Below are 16,065 nucleotides of genomic sequence, written 5' to 3' on the forward strand. Positions count from 1 at the left end.
CGATCGGAAAATAATATGCTGCATTCGGCGGTTAGCCGCCCGATAGGGTTATCTTCGAGTAAACACTGTGACTGCTATAATAATTTAACAAGTAGTGTCAAAAATCCATTTGACATTCACAGATATAAATAGAGAAATATGTTAGGGCTAGGGTAACCGCGCCAGGAAATAGCAGTTTTAATATTATGTGAAGCAGCAAAAAATAGCATGTTCATGGATCAAAAATAAAACTAATATAATACCATTGTAAATGTTGTAAAAATCTTAATTGTCTTTTTTATATGACGTCATAAGGAACCCCCCGTGTAGGTAGGTATTATTTACCCGGTTGGGAATAAAGTAGCTGTTGCAAGAAATTGGTTATTTTATCCCTATTTGATGAATGCTACTGGTTTTTCCGAGCAGGTCCCAAACTCAGTATACCTACTCTTTGCCTGTGCATTAGAGATGATGATATTGGGTTTAAGAGGAAGCTAAAAGCCAAAAATGTGTATATTCTTGGTACTTATACCTTATATTGTAGGTAATAGATATAAAAATCGCTTGACAAACGGAGTCTAGAAACGTTCGATTTCAAGCACAAAACTGGTTTTTATTTATTTTATAAGAAAGCAAAAAAGTTAATCAAGTGAAACTGTCACAGATAATCTTAGCTATAATACTGTATTTTTGAAAAATTGTTACCTTACGCGTTCATACATTTCTATTGAAAAAAAAAATTTTAGTAGTTTATATTTTTTTTTAGTAATTTTTTTTATTTGTATTCTACTCAAGCGAAACGATAGGAAAACCTTCAATTTATCTAAATCATATTTTTTGGTATTCATAATGTAAACCAATTCGTTATAAAGATTAATCAAAATAGTGATTTAGCAGTAAGCTTCGCGTTAAGTACTTTTATGTTGATGTACATATCGTTAATTAGTTACATTTATGCCGGTGAATAGATTCAGATTTAGCAGTCAAAGTTTCTTAATACAAATGAATTCAATCTTATTTTTATGAAGATTAGTTAAAACTAGAAAGTAAAGTTGCTTGCGACAGCCCTGTTGTACGGCTGGATATTTGACAGGCAGCGAGTCATCACAGCGCCTCAGTCTATGGAGCCGAGCGGACGTTAGTCGACTCTACTACAGTATCTTGTTCTGTGCAGTGAATCGTGTGAACAGTTATAATATTGAAGGTTTGTTTTGGCACTGCAAATTGTTCTCAGGAATCCGGCGAATCGCAGGACATCAGCCTTTACCAAGGCGTTCGAGGAATCAATCCAAATCACGTACGTTTATCTTATATTGACTTTTGTGCCGCGCTTTTCCGTTGCCGGCCTTCCCGTGTGTGTCCTGATCAAAAGACCTACGGGCTATGATAAGAAGACCTACGCGCCGTGCCACTTGCCACTGTTTGACGTTTTTTTCGGCTGTGTGACAGCCCGAGCACCGTACCTAACTCCTATATCGATTCTTACGAGGTCACATGCTTAGATAAAATTTCAACCAAATTTGGTTACACCTAGCGATCATACCGTTAGCACAAAGTTAATATTGATATTAACTACAACATGCTTACACTGTAGACTTCGATCCCTACCACAGTATTGGTTTAAGGTCGATAGCATTGGTACATACACCTTTTTGTGGTATGTTTTTTATGGTCGATAGTAAAGTTCATATTTTTTGTAGCACTGGTTGAAGTTTGAAATCAATTTTATTGAAGAACGCGCATAAAATACTCCGCACAAAGGCTCATAAATCATAAATATTTGCCGTGATAAGTTGAGTGCGGAGTAACCGGAGATAACAATGATTTGATTTGAATGTTTCCCACTCGTATACAATCTGTCATTGAAAACATGAACATTTTCATAACAATTACCCTTTGTCTTGTTTCTAAATATTTTTCTACAAACACTCTAGTGGTAAGTATGAACCCGCATCGGTATAAAATGATAAAATATCCACAATTTATTGTTATTGCGTAATTGTTTTTTTTATCTTTCAATGCTTACTCGCGGATGTCATAATTATTCACTTATGATAATACTTACCGGCTGTTGAATTCTTTCGTTTTTTACCCATTGGTAGACGATTTCATGTCCGATAGTGTAAGTTAAACTCAGAAATTAAGAAACGCCTTGAATAAACTAGCCGGTTGAAAGTACTCTGGATTTTTGTTGTCTTCTAATTAATAATTAATTTAATGCGGTCACAGTTTGTTGCCGTTTGCCATCATTGCGTGGTGTTTTTAAATCAAACATTTAAATGATTTCGTGTTTTAAAACTTGTCCGTGAAATATACAAACTGCCTTGTTAAAGCTACACAAAATTGAATATTAGAAATATCTTTGTTATTCTACTAAAACCTTATTAAAATTCAGTATTTGTATTAGACAGTGGATTATAATGTATACATAACCCTTTCGATTGGTTTCGTAAAGTCATATTTGTGTTATGAAAAGCTTAACGAGTTAACAATATACAGTGTAAAACTTGGTGGTCCCGATATTCGAAAGGAACTTTCTTCAGGGGGGAGGCGATTTAATTAAACTTTTAATAAAGCCTTTTAGCTCTGGCGTTACTAGGTTGCTTAGTCGACCCCCCACCCTTCTGAGTAGAGCTCTGATTAAAAATTACACACCGTGGCAAGAAGTTAACTAACAATGAAATCTGTTCGCCGTCAGCCAACTGAGCAAAACGTTTTATTTTATACATTCATTTAAGGTGTTTTCGAGTATAATTCATTCACAATTAAGCTCGCGCGGTTGAGGAAATCATCTAACAAAATTCTACTGCCTAATATATATTTACCTTTATTTATATATTTATCATTTGGATTTTTGTAAACGTTGCGTTTTATTGTATTTAAAAAATGTATATACATTATTGTGTTTCTGTTTATCGCTGGCATCTATTTTATTCACATTTTTAAGTCCTGAAGTGGCTGAAATTTTCTCTATAGGAACTATTATGTGAGAAACTCGAATTTTAATTTTTAATTTATCGTTTCAACGGTTGAAGATACGATCAAATGCCTACCGCTTTTCCTAGAAATACGTCGCGTGAATTTTAAGTATGTTATCCATATTCGATTTTAACACGTAGTTGGTGATCGCCGTCCACTGAACAAATACACGTGAAATAATATAATACTCTAGTATTTAAGTGAATGCATCCATCTTTGTGAAGTCACGATATGTCACGTGCTACAATTATTGACTACGGGGTTGTGGCATACGGCGCGGCGTCCTGATATCAGGACATTCAAATGAAATAATTATATATTTCCTTCGAAAAGGGACATTGTTAAAAGGCCATAAGGGCTCTTGCGCTGCAATTATTCAGTACGAGCCATCATGGTCGTCGCTGATAATTACGTTCGTACGAAAGCAAGCGATCATTTCGTACTCACAATTACTGACAAAGTATTACCTTTACGACCCTTACAGATTAATGTTACACACAGTTAAATTAGTTTACTTCAAAAAGAATGCAATGCCGATGAAAGTATAATGGTTAAGATTAAGAAAGGGGCGCTTAGACTTAAGGTTTGAAAGAAAGGAGTGTAGGGAGAATATATATGATGTAGAAGTTAAGGTATAAGAAGTCGGGGACGCCCGAGGAAGACATGGCACGATCAAGTGAATGAAATTCTTGAATCTGGTCATGTCAAGAGACAGAATAACAAAAGAGACAATATTACATTAATTGAATGTAGCAAATTTGTTTATGTAATACATTAACACTGTATTATAATGTAACACCTAATTATCCTAATAAATTTAAAAAAAATTATAATTGTGAACTTTGAACCTCGGCTATTGCTCAGCTTTTCACTTTACCCACAACTTAACTTACAACCTTTAAAATATTTTTTTATCTTTCAAGAACAAGGCGTCAAATTGTTTGTTCCATGTTTTTCAATTATTTACTATAGAAAAAGATTTTGAAAAGTACGTTGATACTCGGAATAGAGTAACTAATACCATCATAACCTTCTAATATAGCCCTTCACGAACCACAAATAACGTAACTTTCCTCGATAAACCAAATCTCTGCTAGATATTAATTATTACATTCATATTTTATTTCGCAGATTTTCTGAACCGCGAAAATCTCAGGTTTTGAAGTAGGAATACATAATTTACTTCACATTTCCAGCATTCGGCTTGAGTTTTAAACATTCTTCAAACAGGCAACAGGCTCTTGAACTTTGCTGGTTTTCTTCGCTTCCTCTTGAAAGTAAATCAATATGACTGAAGTATTTCGCCTTCATTTTCAGGCGCAAATCTTTGCTAAGAGTGTTTATTCAGAATTACTTTTTGGATAAGCAAAGTATTATTATTTTATATAAATTTGTTATTTATGTTAGTTTTGCGGTATTGGCTAATGGGCAAGTTGAAAATGAATGATGATTTCTGTTGCGGTTTGTTATTTCAATGCGTCACGTCTAGAATCTTGCGACCGACCGACCATTGGTTACCGCTTATTCTCATTGTTCACGTCTGAGTATAATGTGGCGTGCGTGTAAAATCAGCTGCAAAAACATCTTTCACATTTATTGACTGAATGTTGTGTTTTCGGGCTAGTCTTGCTGGTCTTGGTTCCGAAAAAGTTGGTAATAGTTGGCCGATGATTGGTATACATTATGAATATATTCTAATGCTTGTACTTCGATCCTCCCGAACCGGACATTTTAGATTTTATTTTACAATTTTACCTTTTCCACCCAAATTTGAAATATTTTTTGCAATTAATGAAGGTCGATATTTGCATACTTTCTTAAAAATTGCCCTCCTTTTCCTCGAAATCTTCCAAATTACCTGTTAAACAAATTAAATTTCAATGAATATTAATAATATGTTCGTACACTTTTCGCGTGCTGACCATGTATATAACTGTAAGCCGTTATTCAGCTGCCAGAAGTTATGTATGAACGCAAACATATTTTTATGATGTATCAGTTTTATCATTAACAATAGAACAATCAAAATAATTTACTAACAAGGACAGAACATTTATTTCAATTACAAACAATAATTTTGACGATTGGGTCTTTTAATCGTCAATTTCACCTTAATGTTCGTGTCATGTTATGAAATAAGAATAACCATTTGTTAGAACGACAAGACGACGAGATGTGAAATAAGTTTCCCGTAACGAGATGCTGCCACCGTTATCGTTACTTGTATGTATTTATACAGACCATTATTATTATTTCTAATGACCTCGTGAAGATCATTGTCTTCTGTGTTATTTTACTATTACACATTGCTCGCTATATTTCTTTATAGCGAATAATGTGTAATACTAAAATAACACAAAAAACAATGATCTTCACGAGGTCAATAGAAATAATATAGCGAGCAATTACAAGCCGTAGGATACGAAGTACGTTATTACTTGTATGTATTTATACAGACCATTATTATTATTTCTAATGACCTCGTGAAGATCATTGTCTTCTGTGTCATTTTACTATTACACATTGCTCGCTATATTTCTTTATAGCGAGCAATGTGTAATACTAAAATAACACAGAAGATCATGATCTTCACGAGGTCATTAGAAATAATATAGCGAGCAATTATTAGTCGTGGAATACGAAGTACGTTATCATTACTTGTATGTATTTATACAGACCATTATTATTCTTTCTAATGACCTCGTTAAGATCATTGTCTTCTGTGTTATTTTACTATTACACATTGCTCGCTATATTTCTTTAATTATAAAAGAAACACAGAAATGTTATTCAATTAATTAAATATTTCTACATATAATGTAGAAAATCATATACTTCATATACCACGACTTGTAATAATATTTTTTTCCATCATGAAACCGCGTGTCGACACTTCACTTCTTATAGTATTTTATACCTTCGAGGCTTGCATTAATTACGTATAATAATTTCATTTGATGAAAACTAAAGCAACAAAAATTCAGACATTAATTTCCCTTTAAATATATTTACAAAATTTAGCTTCCAAGATTCATTTTGGTTTCTGCATAATTCTAGGCAGATAAAGTAATAATAACCATCGCCAATCAACTAGTCAACGGTTGAGCTTTTTTCACCGGTTATGTTTCAACCCCAACTGCGTTGACCGACGCTGCGCCCTCGGGCGGGATGTCGGCGCCAGAGCGTCCCGACGCCCGGTGACGTCACGCGGCGCCCCCGGCTGCCCGGCTCCAGACCGACCACTGAATGTTGAAAGTTCCGAGAACCTGTTGTGACTCACGCTCCGTTAGGATACGATCAGCACGCCACTGCGCTAATATAACTGTCGCCATCAATTTTATAATGCAGTATTTTTTAAGTGATGCCCTTAGTCGTTATTGGTTTTAATCATTGAAAAATACAGCAAAACTCCGATAGCACGTAGTAATTGGAGTACATTTGTGCTTGGATTACACAGTTCGTTCATAAATATATATAACACTCGGGTAGTATTATACTATAAAACTAAATACATAAAGTTTTTTTTGTTACTTGATTTGAACTATACGTCAGTGAATTTGCATTTTTACACACTACCGACTTTTGCCGAGTACCACAATCATTTAGCCCCGAATATACACATTATCTTTCCATACTATTATCAAAAATACACATTATCTTTCTTTACTATTATCAAAAAGCACTTTGTCTTTTTTATAGCGGCCTTCTTACACAAAACTGACAAGTGCATGGCCACAAAAGTCAGAAAAAAACAAGTCCGCTACATTTTACTCTTGATTTCTGCAATGTCAAGCAGTCAACCCATTTCATAATTTAACAACAACTAACCTTACCCCAGGCATCTATCTGCTTCCCAAAACTCTAGTAAGCTTTGTGAATGAAATTAAAATTTCATAATTAATTCAAGGTTAAAATAAATATGGCGTCCGTAGCTTTTGTCGCCGAATTGCAAAAATGGTATTTATTTTTCTGTCTGGTGTTCTTTTCGTGCAACTGATTATCCCAGTGTTATTAATTACAATGTTGAACATGCTTAATATAGTATTTTATGCAAAATATTGCTCTTTTATAATTACGGTTTAAATCTCCCCCAGGGAGGCTTTCACCAGGTTAGGCAAGTTGTTAGCGAATAGTTAATTTTACCTACACCGATGTCCGTGGCAGATTATTCCACCCTTTAATTATGCTATGTATACAAATATATTATTGTTGCCTGCGTCGGCACTCCCTCGCCTTCTACCTTATTACGTGCGAAACCTGGAAACTAAAAAGTGAAATTGATACCTTACCGATGATAAACCGCTAATGATCCCTTCGTCCAAAGAATGGTGAAATTATGCAGGGTTGGTACATTTCAATTTTACTGATAAAATGAATTTAGTATTACACGTACAACCTGTGCAGAAGTTACCTTATACATGGTTTTGCCGATGTGGTCTCAAGAATACCAATACAAACAGAATAAGTCGGCTATGTTATAAAATTTACAACAAAAAATATTAAATCTCCCTTTTTACATCCACATACCTTGAGAATCGTAACAAGAAATTAATACAACAATCTTTGAGGTTCTGGCAGACCAGGCAGACCATTAGTTGAAATAATCAGATTATTTATATTGTTTTCATAGATATTTTTATAATAAAATAAATACTGTGCACTTTTACCTTAGAGAATGCGCAAACAGTTTGCGCTAAAACGCGGTACTCTGTGCGGCGTCCATACGACAGTGACTTGCACAAACAGTTTGTGCAAACAGCTTGTGTCTCCCCGCCCCCGTCCATACGCGCAAGATTACCCATGTAAACCTGTCGCAATCATTTAAAGTGTATGTAAGCCATTTGCACATTATACAGTTTAACCGTCTTAACGTACTTGCTTACTTGTGCACATTACAGCAAGTTAACGCTTGTGCAAGCCGTTTGAGCGGTATACCGTTTTGCCGTTTACGTACACGCTTACTTGTGCAAATAAGATTGAGCGTGTAGACGGAGATTTATGACACCTACTACTATTAACATATGTATTAAAAATAAAAGCTGCCACAAGTTGCTCTCAAACATTTATGAGCGATAAAATAATGTACATTCGTTGCAATAATAATTATAATGATTAAAGCATTCGCTTGATTTCATTGTTGATGTTATAAAAAGTTGTGTGGTTTCGTGAGTTGGATGGTCGGTATTATTCAACTGGTTATAGAAAAACTGGATCCGTGACCTTCAGGTTGTTGCGAGCCCCACTGCCTTTAGAACACTGCTTGAATAATACATATATAACTTCAGGTAATAATGCTTTAACAAATGACATCTTGACCAGATCTCACTTACTGAAAATAACGTGACGTCAGGTGTTGCAAAGTACATCGGCTAACGAAATTTCAGTATCATCCTGACGGGAGATTGAACGTTGCCTGCAATTATTACTATGAAGTAAATAGACAGGTACCTACTTTCACACTTTCCTTCCGCCTCAACCAGACCTAATAAGGAACTTGGGTGCACAAGTACATTTTATTTGATTGATTTGTGTTATTTTACAATTTAATCATTTAAATAATCTACAGTATATTTGCGGTACAGTATAGTTGAAGATTCTCTCAGTATCGCCGTGGTTAAGATCACCATTCAGAATGAAAACATTGCTTGAAATGGCTTCAGCCGTGTTTGGCACCAGATCTGATTAGCCAACTACTCCCCCACTTTCCTCTTCTCCATCCATCCTCTTCCCTATTTATTTCCCCTCTTCACTACCTTCACCCTCACACTATACCCCAATCGGGGATGCCATGGTCTCAATGGCTCTAGATGGTTGAGAGCTGTTCTTGTGCGGTATTCACATAAAAATATATCTTGTCGCTCCCGATTTAACTGCAATATCCAGACTGGTCGAGGTGACAGTTAAATGTTTTTTGTCTGTCTTTACGAAAATAAACATCATTTAATAAGTCAAAATTACCAAAACCTTGTTGAGGCTTTGGCTTGAATTTTCTCTATAGTGTATAATATGTCCCATTTTTGTATTTGCTTCATTCATAATATATTATGTATGTATCTAACTCTTATTTAATCTCTTTTCGTGTTAAATGTTTTGCACAGTAGAAAAATAACCTGTTAATATGTAAATAACTTTTGCTTTCATTTTGACAATTAACAAATTTTTTTTCCAAAAAAATTTACATAGGATGATACATTTTGAATGTTATTTCAATCGCCATGCTAAGCATGTCCCTGTTTTATGGCGGGTGAAGTTCAAATTGGAGATTTTCATAATATACTTGTAGTAGATGTAAGCATTCTACGATGGCTAGATATAGAATGCGAGACTATCGTGGAGATTACCTAATCATTAAATGCATCGTTTAGTTTATGACACGCTCTTGCCATCTTACCCATATTAAAAATCTTCTTACATGTTTACATTTAAGTTAAAAGTGATTTATAATTATTGTGACACTTCTTTGCAGCGTATTATTACAGAAATTATAGTTAATTAAAGTATTTCTCCCATAAATATGTTCAATGTGTAATATTATGTAGAAATTCTTTTAAACAAAGTATTTCTCCCATAAATATATTCAATGTAAAAAATAATAAAAAACATTTAAACACCATACATACTCATTATGGCAAGCAATCCATTGGTTACGAGGGGAGCAACATATATATTTGCCTTCCAGACAAAATGAAAAAAGTGTAGGTACCTACATTTAAAAAAAATTGTTCACTTTTATGCTCAATCAACAAATCAATGAAAGTGAATAAAACGTTATGTAATGTATGTATGAGTAATGTATTAGTTATTTCTAGTTAAATAAGTGAAAATGTAATTTTCTTTTATCTAGAATAAAAACAAAAAAAAGTGTAATATTATGTAGAAATTCTTTTCATCAAAGTATTTCTCCCATAAATATGTTCAATGTGTAATATTATATAGAAACTCTTTTCATCAAAGTATTTCTCCCATACATATGTTCAATGTGTAATATTATGTAGAAATTCTTTTCATCAAAGTATTTCTCCAATACATATGTTCAATGTGTAATATTATATAGAAACTCTTTTCATCAAAGTATTTCTCCCATACATATATTCAATGTGTAATATTATGTAGAAATTCTTTTATTCCAAATTCAAGCATTCCAATTAATTAGTCAGTTTCGTTTAGACCATTAGCATATAAAGTTGCTGTATGTTATTATTGTGTATGTGTACTGAATATTTGTATCGCGTCAAATGGGACCAGTGAAACTTATTTCAGTAATGGTCAAATCTTTCCGAAACCCATGTTAATGTTCAGATCGCGTTTCTTTCATCCATTTCCACATAAAACAATCTAGTCAAACTGTTCCTAATGTTGTTGGAATTTCGACTATTGTTCAAATGCTCGGACGACCATTAAGCAAAGAGAATAATAATAATTTACGTTAGTAATCATTATTCTACGAAGAGATTCCTATCAGGCATAAAACTAGTAGGTAGCACTTAAATAATCAGATAACTATATTATCATTTTTTCCATTCATATTTGTTTTCTAATGCTTTCAATAAATCACTTTTAATGATCACAAAATGTAATTAAATAAAACGTATAACATCGATTTCTAATAACTGAATAAATAATTTTCTGGGAAAGTACACATTCCCACAATGTTTTGGGGCGGGGGGGATTGAAAATGGCTTTTCACATACACCGCTTTCGGTAATAACACCACCATCTTTTATAATACAGTCTATAGAAAATGAACCGACAGTTAAAGAGACTTAATTTCGGACTTTACACTGGGTTAGCATCATCAAAGATATTAGAAGAACGAGATATGCTATGTTTGCCGCCGGACCGTAGGCGGAGTACTACCTAATTAGGGTACTTTGAATACTATCGGGACGTGTACGCACAGAAATCTGTTATATGTATTAGTGCGGATACCTTAGCGTAAGCGAAGGTGTGTAGTAGTATTGGTGAACAAAACCGGCGACACTGGGCAAAACAATTCCACACAGTATGAACTGCTCATAGCACATCTCGTTCTTCTAATATCTTTGGTTAGCATATATAGTAGTTATTAGCAGAGAGTTAGAATTAGCACAGACTAACCAAATCCTGCTAAACCCAGTGCAAAAGTCCGAAGACAGAGTCTCTTTAACTTCAATTTATTTTCTACTGCACGGCATGTATTAATTCATAAAGATTGTGGTGTTATTATAGATTAACGAAATGTCTGTTTAAAAATAATCAATGAAAAGATTCTAATGGCACTGACACTTTCCGACTGTCCGTATCCGACTTAAGGCCTGTATTTTAGTAATAGTATCATCGGCCCCAAGGGCTTCTACCATAGAACAACGAACATAAATATCTCTCATAGCGAGCTTAAAGAGCAACTGAAATTCTGGGCCATTACTCCCCTTTCGACACAAGTTGTGTTTAGTGAAAGGTCAACGTCGTTCTTGTACCTTGATTATATCATTCAATTAGGTACACGAATGATGCTTCGAATTTGTCGCTCAGATACGATGGATTTAAGATGTGATATTATATCCCAGTATGATGATAAAAGTGAAGTCATGTATGTATGTTTAGAAATCCGCATTCAAGAATTAGATACTTCGATACATCATTTTACTATTAAATTATTTCGTCAACGAATATTTCAGTTGGAATACCCAGTATGATGATAAAAGTAATGTCATTTATGTATGTTTAGACATTTACGAATTAGATACTTCTACATCATTCTATTATTATATTATTTCATTTATTTATGTTTAGACATCCGCATTCAAGAATTAGATACTTCGATACATCATTCTATTATTTAATTATTTCGTCAACGAATATTTCACCTGGAATACCCAGTATGATGATAAAAGTAATGTCATTTATGTATGTTTAGACATTTGCATTCAAGAATTAGATACTTCTACATCATTCTATTATTAAATTATTTCGTCAACGAATATTTCGATTATGCTAATTTTCCTGAATACCGATGCTGTATTTTATGCAGTCAAAACTGCTTTATAATATGTGTATAGCGGGAGGTGGTCCACCTCAGATATCTGATTTACTCCATCGTGCCCACAACCTGTCCGCGTCCCTGACTTTAACTTGAACGTACATAAACATGCAAATTAATCTTACGGCTTGCCTAGTAGATTTCGTAATAGAAGTACATACCTGCTTGGTCCGCTCTATCAAGCTAGTGTTGTAATGCCTAACCTTGGACAACAAATACCATGAGAATCTTCGCTAGTTACCTTTCATTTTCACGGAAGACCTAAATTGTTGTTCTTATTTCAAATAACTGATGTCCAACGATAGGCCAAATTTATCATGCAACGAATTACCCGTCGGAAATGAAGAATTCTATTTTTAAAAAGCACATTTTTGCTTTTTACGAAATGATGCTATCGTAAAAATATAATATACGCGAGGGGAAATTTTATGAATGCTTCGGCTGCATATTTTGGCATGCGTTCACATCGCTGTCATCGTTAAAAAGTTGTTAGATTCCCGCGTCCGACTATGCGCCATAAAAACCACTCAGTTGGTTAGTAAGTTAGATTTAGACCTGCCAAAGAAAGGTGTTTAATAATTAATTATATCTTATTTTATCTTTATACACTGTGACTACACACATTCTATGTTTGAATAAAACCTACCGGAGCCATCTTTGGTGGAACTCATCGACACACGAACTTACGTAGTATGGATGGTCGATGGTGGAACTACATTATATGAGCACGTCGTAAGCCAGCCTAACGAGAGATAATATTACGTGTGACTTATGATAATTTACATGTGAAAGCTTTGTGTAAGGCAGTGATGCACAACCGGCGGGAATTTTCGTTCTGCGCACTAGGACAAATAACAAAATTGTCGCTTTCTCTGTGCGTCCTATAATTTATGAGCTGAATGGATTCCGATTTATGGAGTACTACCGGCACCTACACGACCAGGTTGTTTCTGAAAAGAAGTTTAAGAGAATATAATAATGTTAAATAGAATATAGTTTCCGTTTTGCTTTTGGAAAATAGGAAAGGATATCGACATATATCACGACAAACTTATCCATGTTGAATATTTTGATTTAGTCGCCCAAAATTATAATCATTTTGTACATTTTCAGATTAATTAAAATCCATGGCATTAAATATTACATTATTGTTGGAGATAATCATTTTTTCCCTTGATTGTATTGCTTTTGAGTTGTGTTCTGTGATTGCTTTATTAAGTGGTTAACGTTTTACAAATTCAAAAAGGTTTGGTTTACATTTTACAAATTCAGAGAGGTTATATAATTATATATATCCAAAACCACGAATTAGGTTTTTTTTTAATAAATTTTAAAATGGCAACTAAAGATTTAGCAGGACGTTATTATGAAATGCGATATTTTAGGAAGGTAGGTACATGGTTACATTTTTGGTTTATAATCGGTATATTTTTATGTACCTACTGGTCCGGAGAGTTGAGACGTTAGTACGGTCTTCACATAGAGAAAAAAAATCTATACTAACGACTGCAATATCAATATATTAAACATCTCAAGCTGTAGGTAACAAATTAAAAATGCTGGGGGTTCGCTATGCGCCACGCGCAATTTAAATTTATTAGTCATTTAAAAAAATCAATCTATACAGTTTTAAGTACCTAACTGACTGATTGAAAATGACTAGCGGCTGTAGTGAGGACCAAGGATGAATACATTTAGGCTGGACAGAACTACACTTAGTCGAGTGTTTATTAAACAGAGACCACACAAGAAACCACTCAGAGCCGTACCCCTTACTTGGGAGTAAGTGCTTAGCATCCTGAGCAGGAAGACGGTTCTTCAATTTTGACCACCACTGAAGTTGAACACCGAATGAATCTTAAGAAATGTTGAGTCTATTCTGGTGACAATTAAATGAAAATATCGCCAACATTTAATTTTATTACTGCATTCCACAAAGTCCAAGGAGAACCATTTACTTATCACCTGTGTCGCCTTCCTAAGACACGATCATTGTGAAAATGTCAATCATATCGATATAATATAACTCTTAATACTCAGTGTCCGGAAAATAGTGCCTCAAACGAAACTGGTGAATCTACATCACACTTAGAACAAAATAAAAACGTTATTTAAACACCTTTTAAACGGATTAAAAACTTTGTGGAGTCAGGTTTGTGCGTCAATATATTTTAAAATACAATAAACAGCTGATGATAACCCCGTAAAGTTTGATTTAAAAAAAAAAAATTACCTTACAAGTATCGACTTCGAACTGGATTTACTTGAATTCGAAAACTAATCGATTCCAAATGTGATTAGATTATCCAGTTTTATCACTAGTTTCCGTGCACCATGTATAATACATGTCTTATAAATGTTTATTTATTCATTGACGATATATGAATGTAATAATATTCAATGCAACTCTTCCCTGTTTCCATGGTATCATCTGTAAAAGTACAAGTTTGATGTTTTTTTTACATCGCTGTTGAAGATTTCCAGCATGATTTATTTGCCTGTCAGATTTTATGTGCAATATTAAAACCATATTACATGGGCTAGTACTGAAAATCACAAGCATACATTTTTACGGGTACTTATTAACACCTTATTTCTTAATTATTTTCCTGTATAAGTTTCATATGAACTTTTATCTATTCCATGTAACGTGGACTTATTAATGGTTCACACGGGTCACGACGCGCTGAAGACCGGTTCGTTACGGTCAAATAAAATCGAAACATCTTGAATATCACCTTTCGAGAGATGGTTGTTGGGCAAATTCAGCAAAAGTAACCAATTATTCTTATTGACCATGGCATAATTTGCTCGGTATTTTTTTTCATTTGAAGATTCAATAGATGATATCACTAATATAAAAAAAATTGGTAAAATAGATTGATTTGGCCTCCCAATTTCCAGTTTTCCATGCATGAATGAAACAATGTTTCTTTGTGATCGTTGACTGTGAAAGTTATTGTTGCTCTTATCGAAATCTATTTTAAAACTAACCCCCCGTTCTTCCAACCTCAATGGTTTCACGTACGTAGATATATTTTTTTCAAATTTTATGAAAACTGTAACTAAACCCTTGTTTTGGTCGAAATCCGATTTGCATTACATATTTATTTATTTAGAATTACAAGTGCCATGTACATGCATAATAGTCATTAACAGACAGTATACAAATAATATAAAATATAGAAAGAATAGATTGATTATATAAGTAATCAAAACAAAAGATTTACACTAGTACTAAGTAAATGAAATCAATGAAGAAGAAAAACTAAAAACATCTCATGCAGTGGCCCCGTTAAAATATGCACTGATAAAGTATTTAATAAGTACAACTTTATTCTTAAATAGAGGCATATTATATTATGGTGGTGTATATTATTGAAGTGTTGTTTGAAAGAGCATTGTTATTTGATTAAAAGGAGAAAGAGGCCTATTATTGTCAAAACCTTTCAATTAAGAAATATTATTTATTTTAAAACGGTTTTAACATTTTATAAAAGGTTTTTCAACTATAAAATTAGCGGTAAGCACCAGATTTTATTTTTATAGACGATGAATTAGTAACTTCCCAAGGGATCCCTCTAGAATCATTTGAGATTTTAGTAATACGTTCATCATAAATAATTCAAATAAACCCCACAGAAATAATAATTTTATAGGCCTGCTAGGGCAAAGTCGACCGTAGGTCCGCCCATTACGACGGGCCACACGCCGAATATTGTTTTTACACCACTTCCATCACTTATGTCGTTATATTCCTACTTTATTTTAGAGATTCAACTCAGGTCTGTACAATAAACAAGGGCCACGCGTCTTTTTTTGTGCACAGCTGCTTCACTTGTGTCGTTAAGATTCGGGCTTTATTCGTCCCGTTTTTATACATTGCGAATGAAGATGTTGTTCGTGTTCTATTTTCGCTCTATCCTCTACTAGCGATGGACACAATCGATGATTTACTCGATCTTTTTGACCATCAAAATATTTCAATTCATTGTCATGGACAGATCGATTCAAAAAATCGAAATCACAGTCCGAGACAATCGTTTTGAAACCTCATCGAACAAGGAATCGATTCTGTCAAAAATCAT

General features: G+C 33.9%; 1 protein-coding gene across 3 annotated transcripts in view; it reads left to right on the forward strand.

Annotated features, from left to right (window-relative positions):
• The window catches only part of HnRNP-K (Heterogeneous nuclear ribonucleoprotein K), a 129,328-nt gene that overhangs the window by 39,101 nt on the left and 74,162 nt on the right, over positions 1-16,065 (forward strand). The window contains exon 1 of one of the 3 annotated variants that reach the window (XM_089638783.1): positions 1,075-1,276. The exons of the other annotated variants lie outside the window; for them this stretch is intronic. The gene's annotated coding sequence lies outside the window, so the exon portion shown is untranslated. Of the gene's footprint in view, positions 1-1,074; positions 1,277-16,065 lie in introns of those variants that run through there. 3 annotated transcript variants of the gene reach the window in all.

The sequence above is a fragment of the Hesperophylax consimilis genome, chromosome 13 (genome assembly GCF_061612785.1).
Source record: "Hesperophylax consimilis isolate HC1 chromosome 13, BYU_Hcon_1.0, whole genome shotgun sequence".
NCBI classification, from domain to species: Eukaryota; Metazoa; Arthropoda; class Insecta; order Trichoptera; family Limnephilidae; genus Hesperophylax; species Hesperophylax consimilis.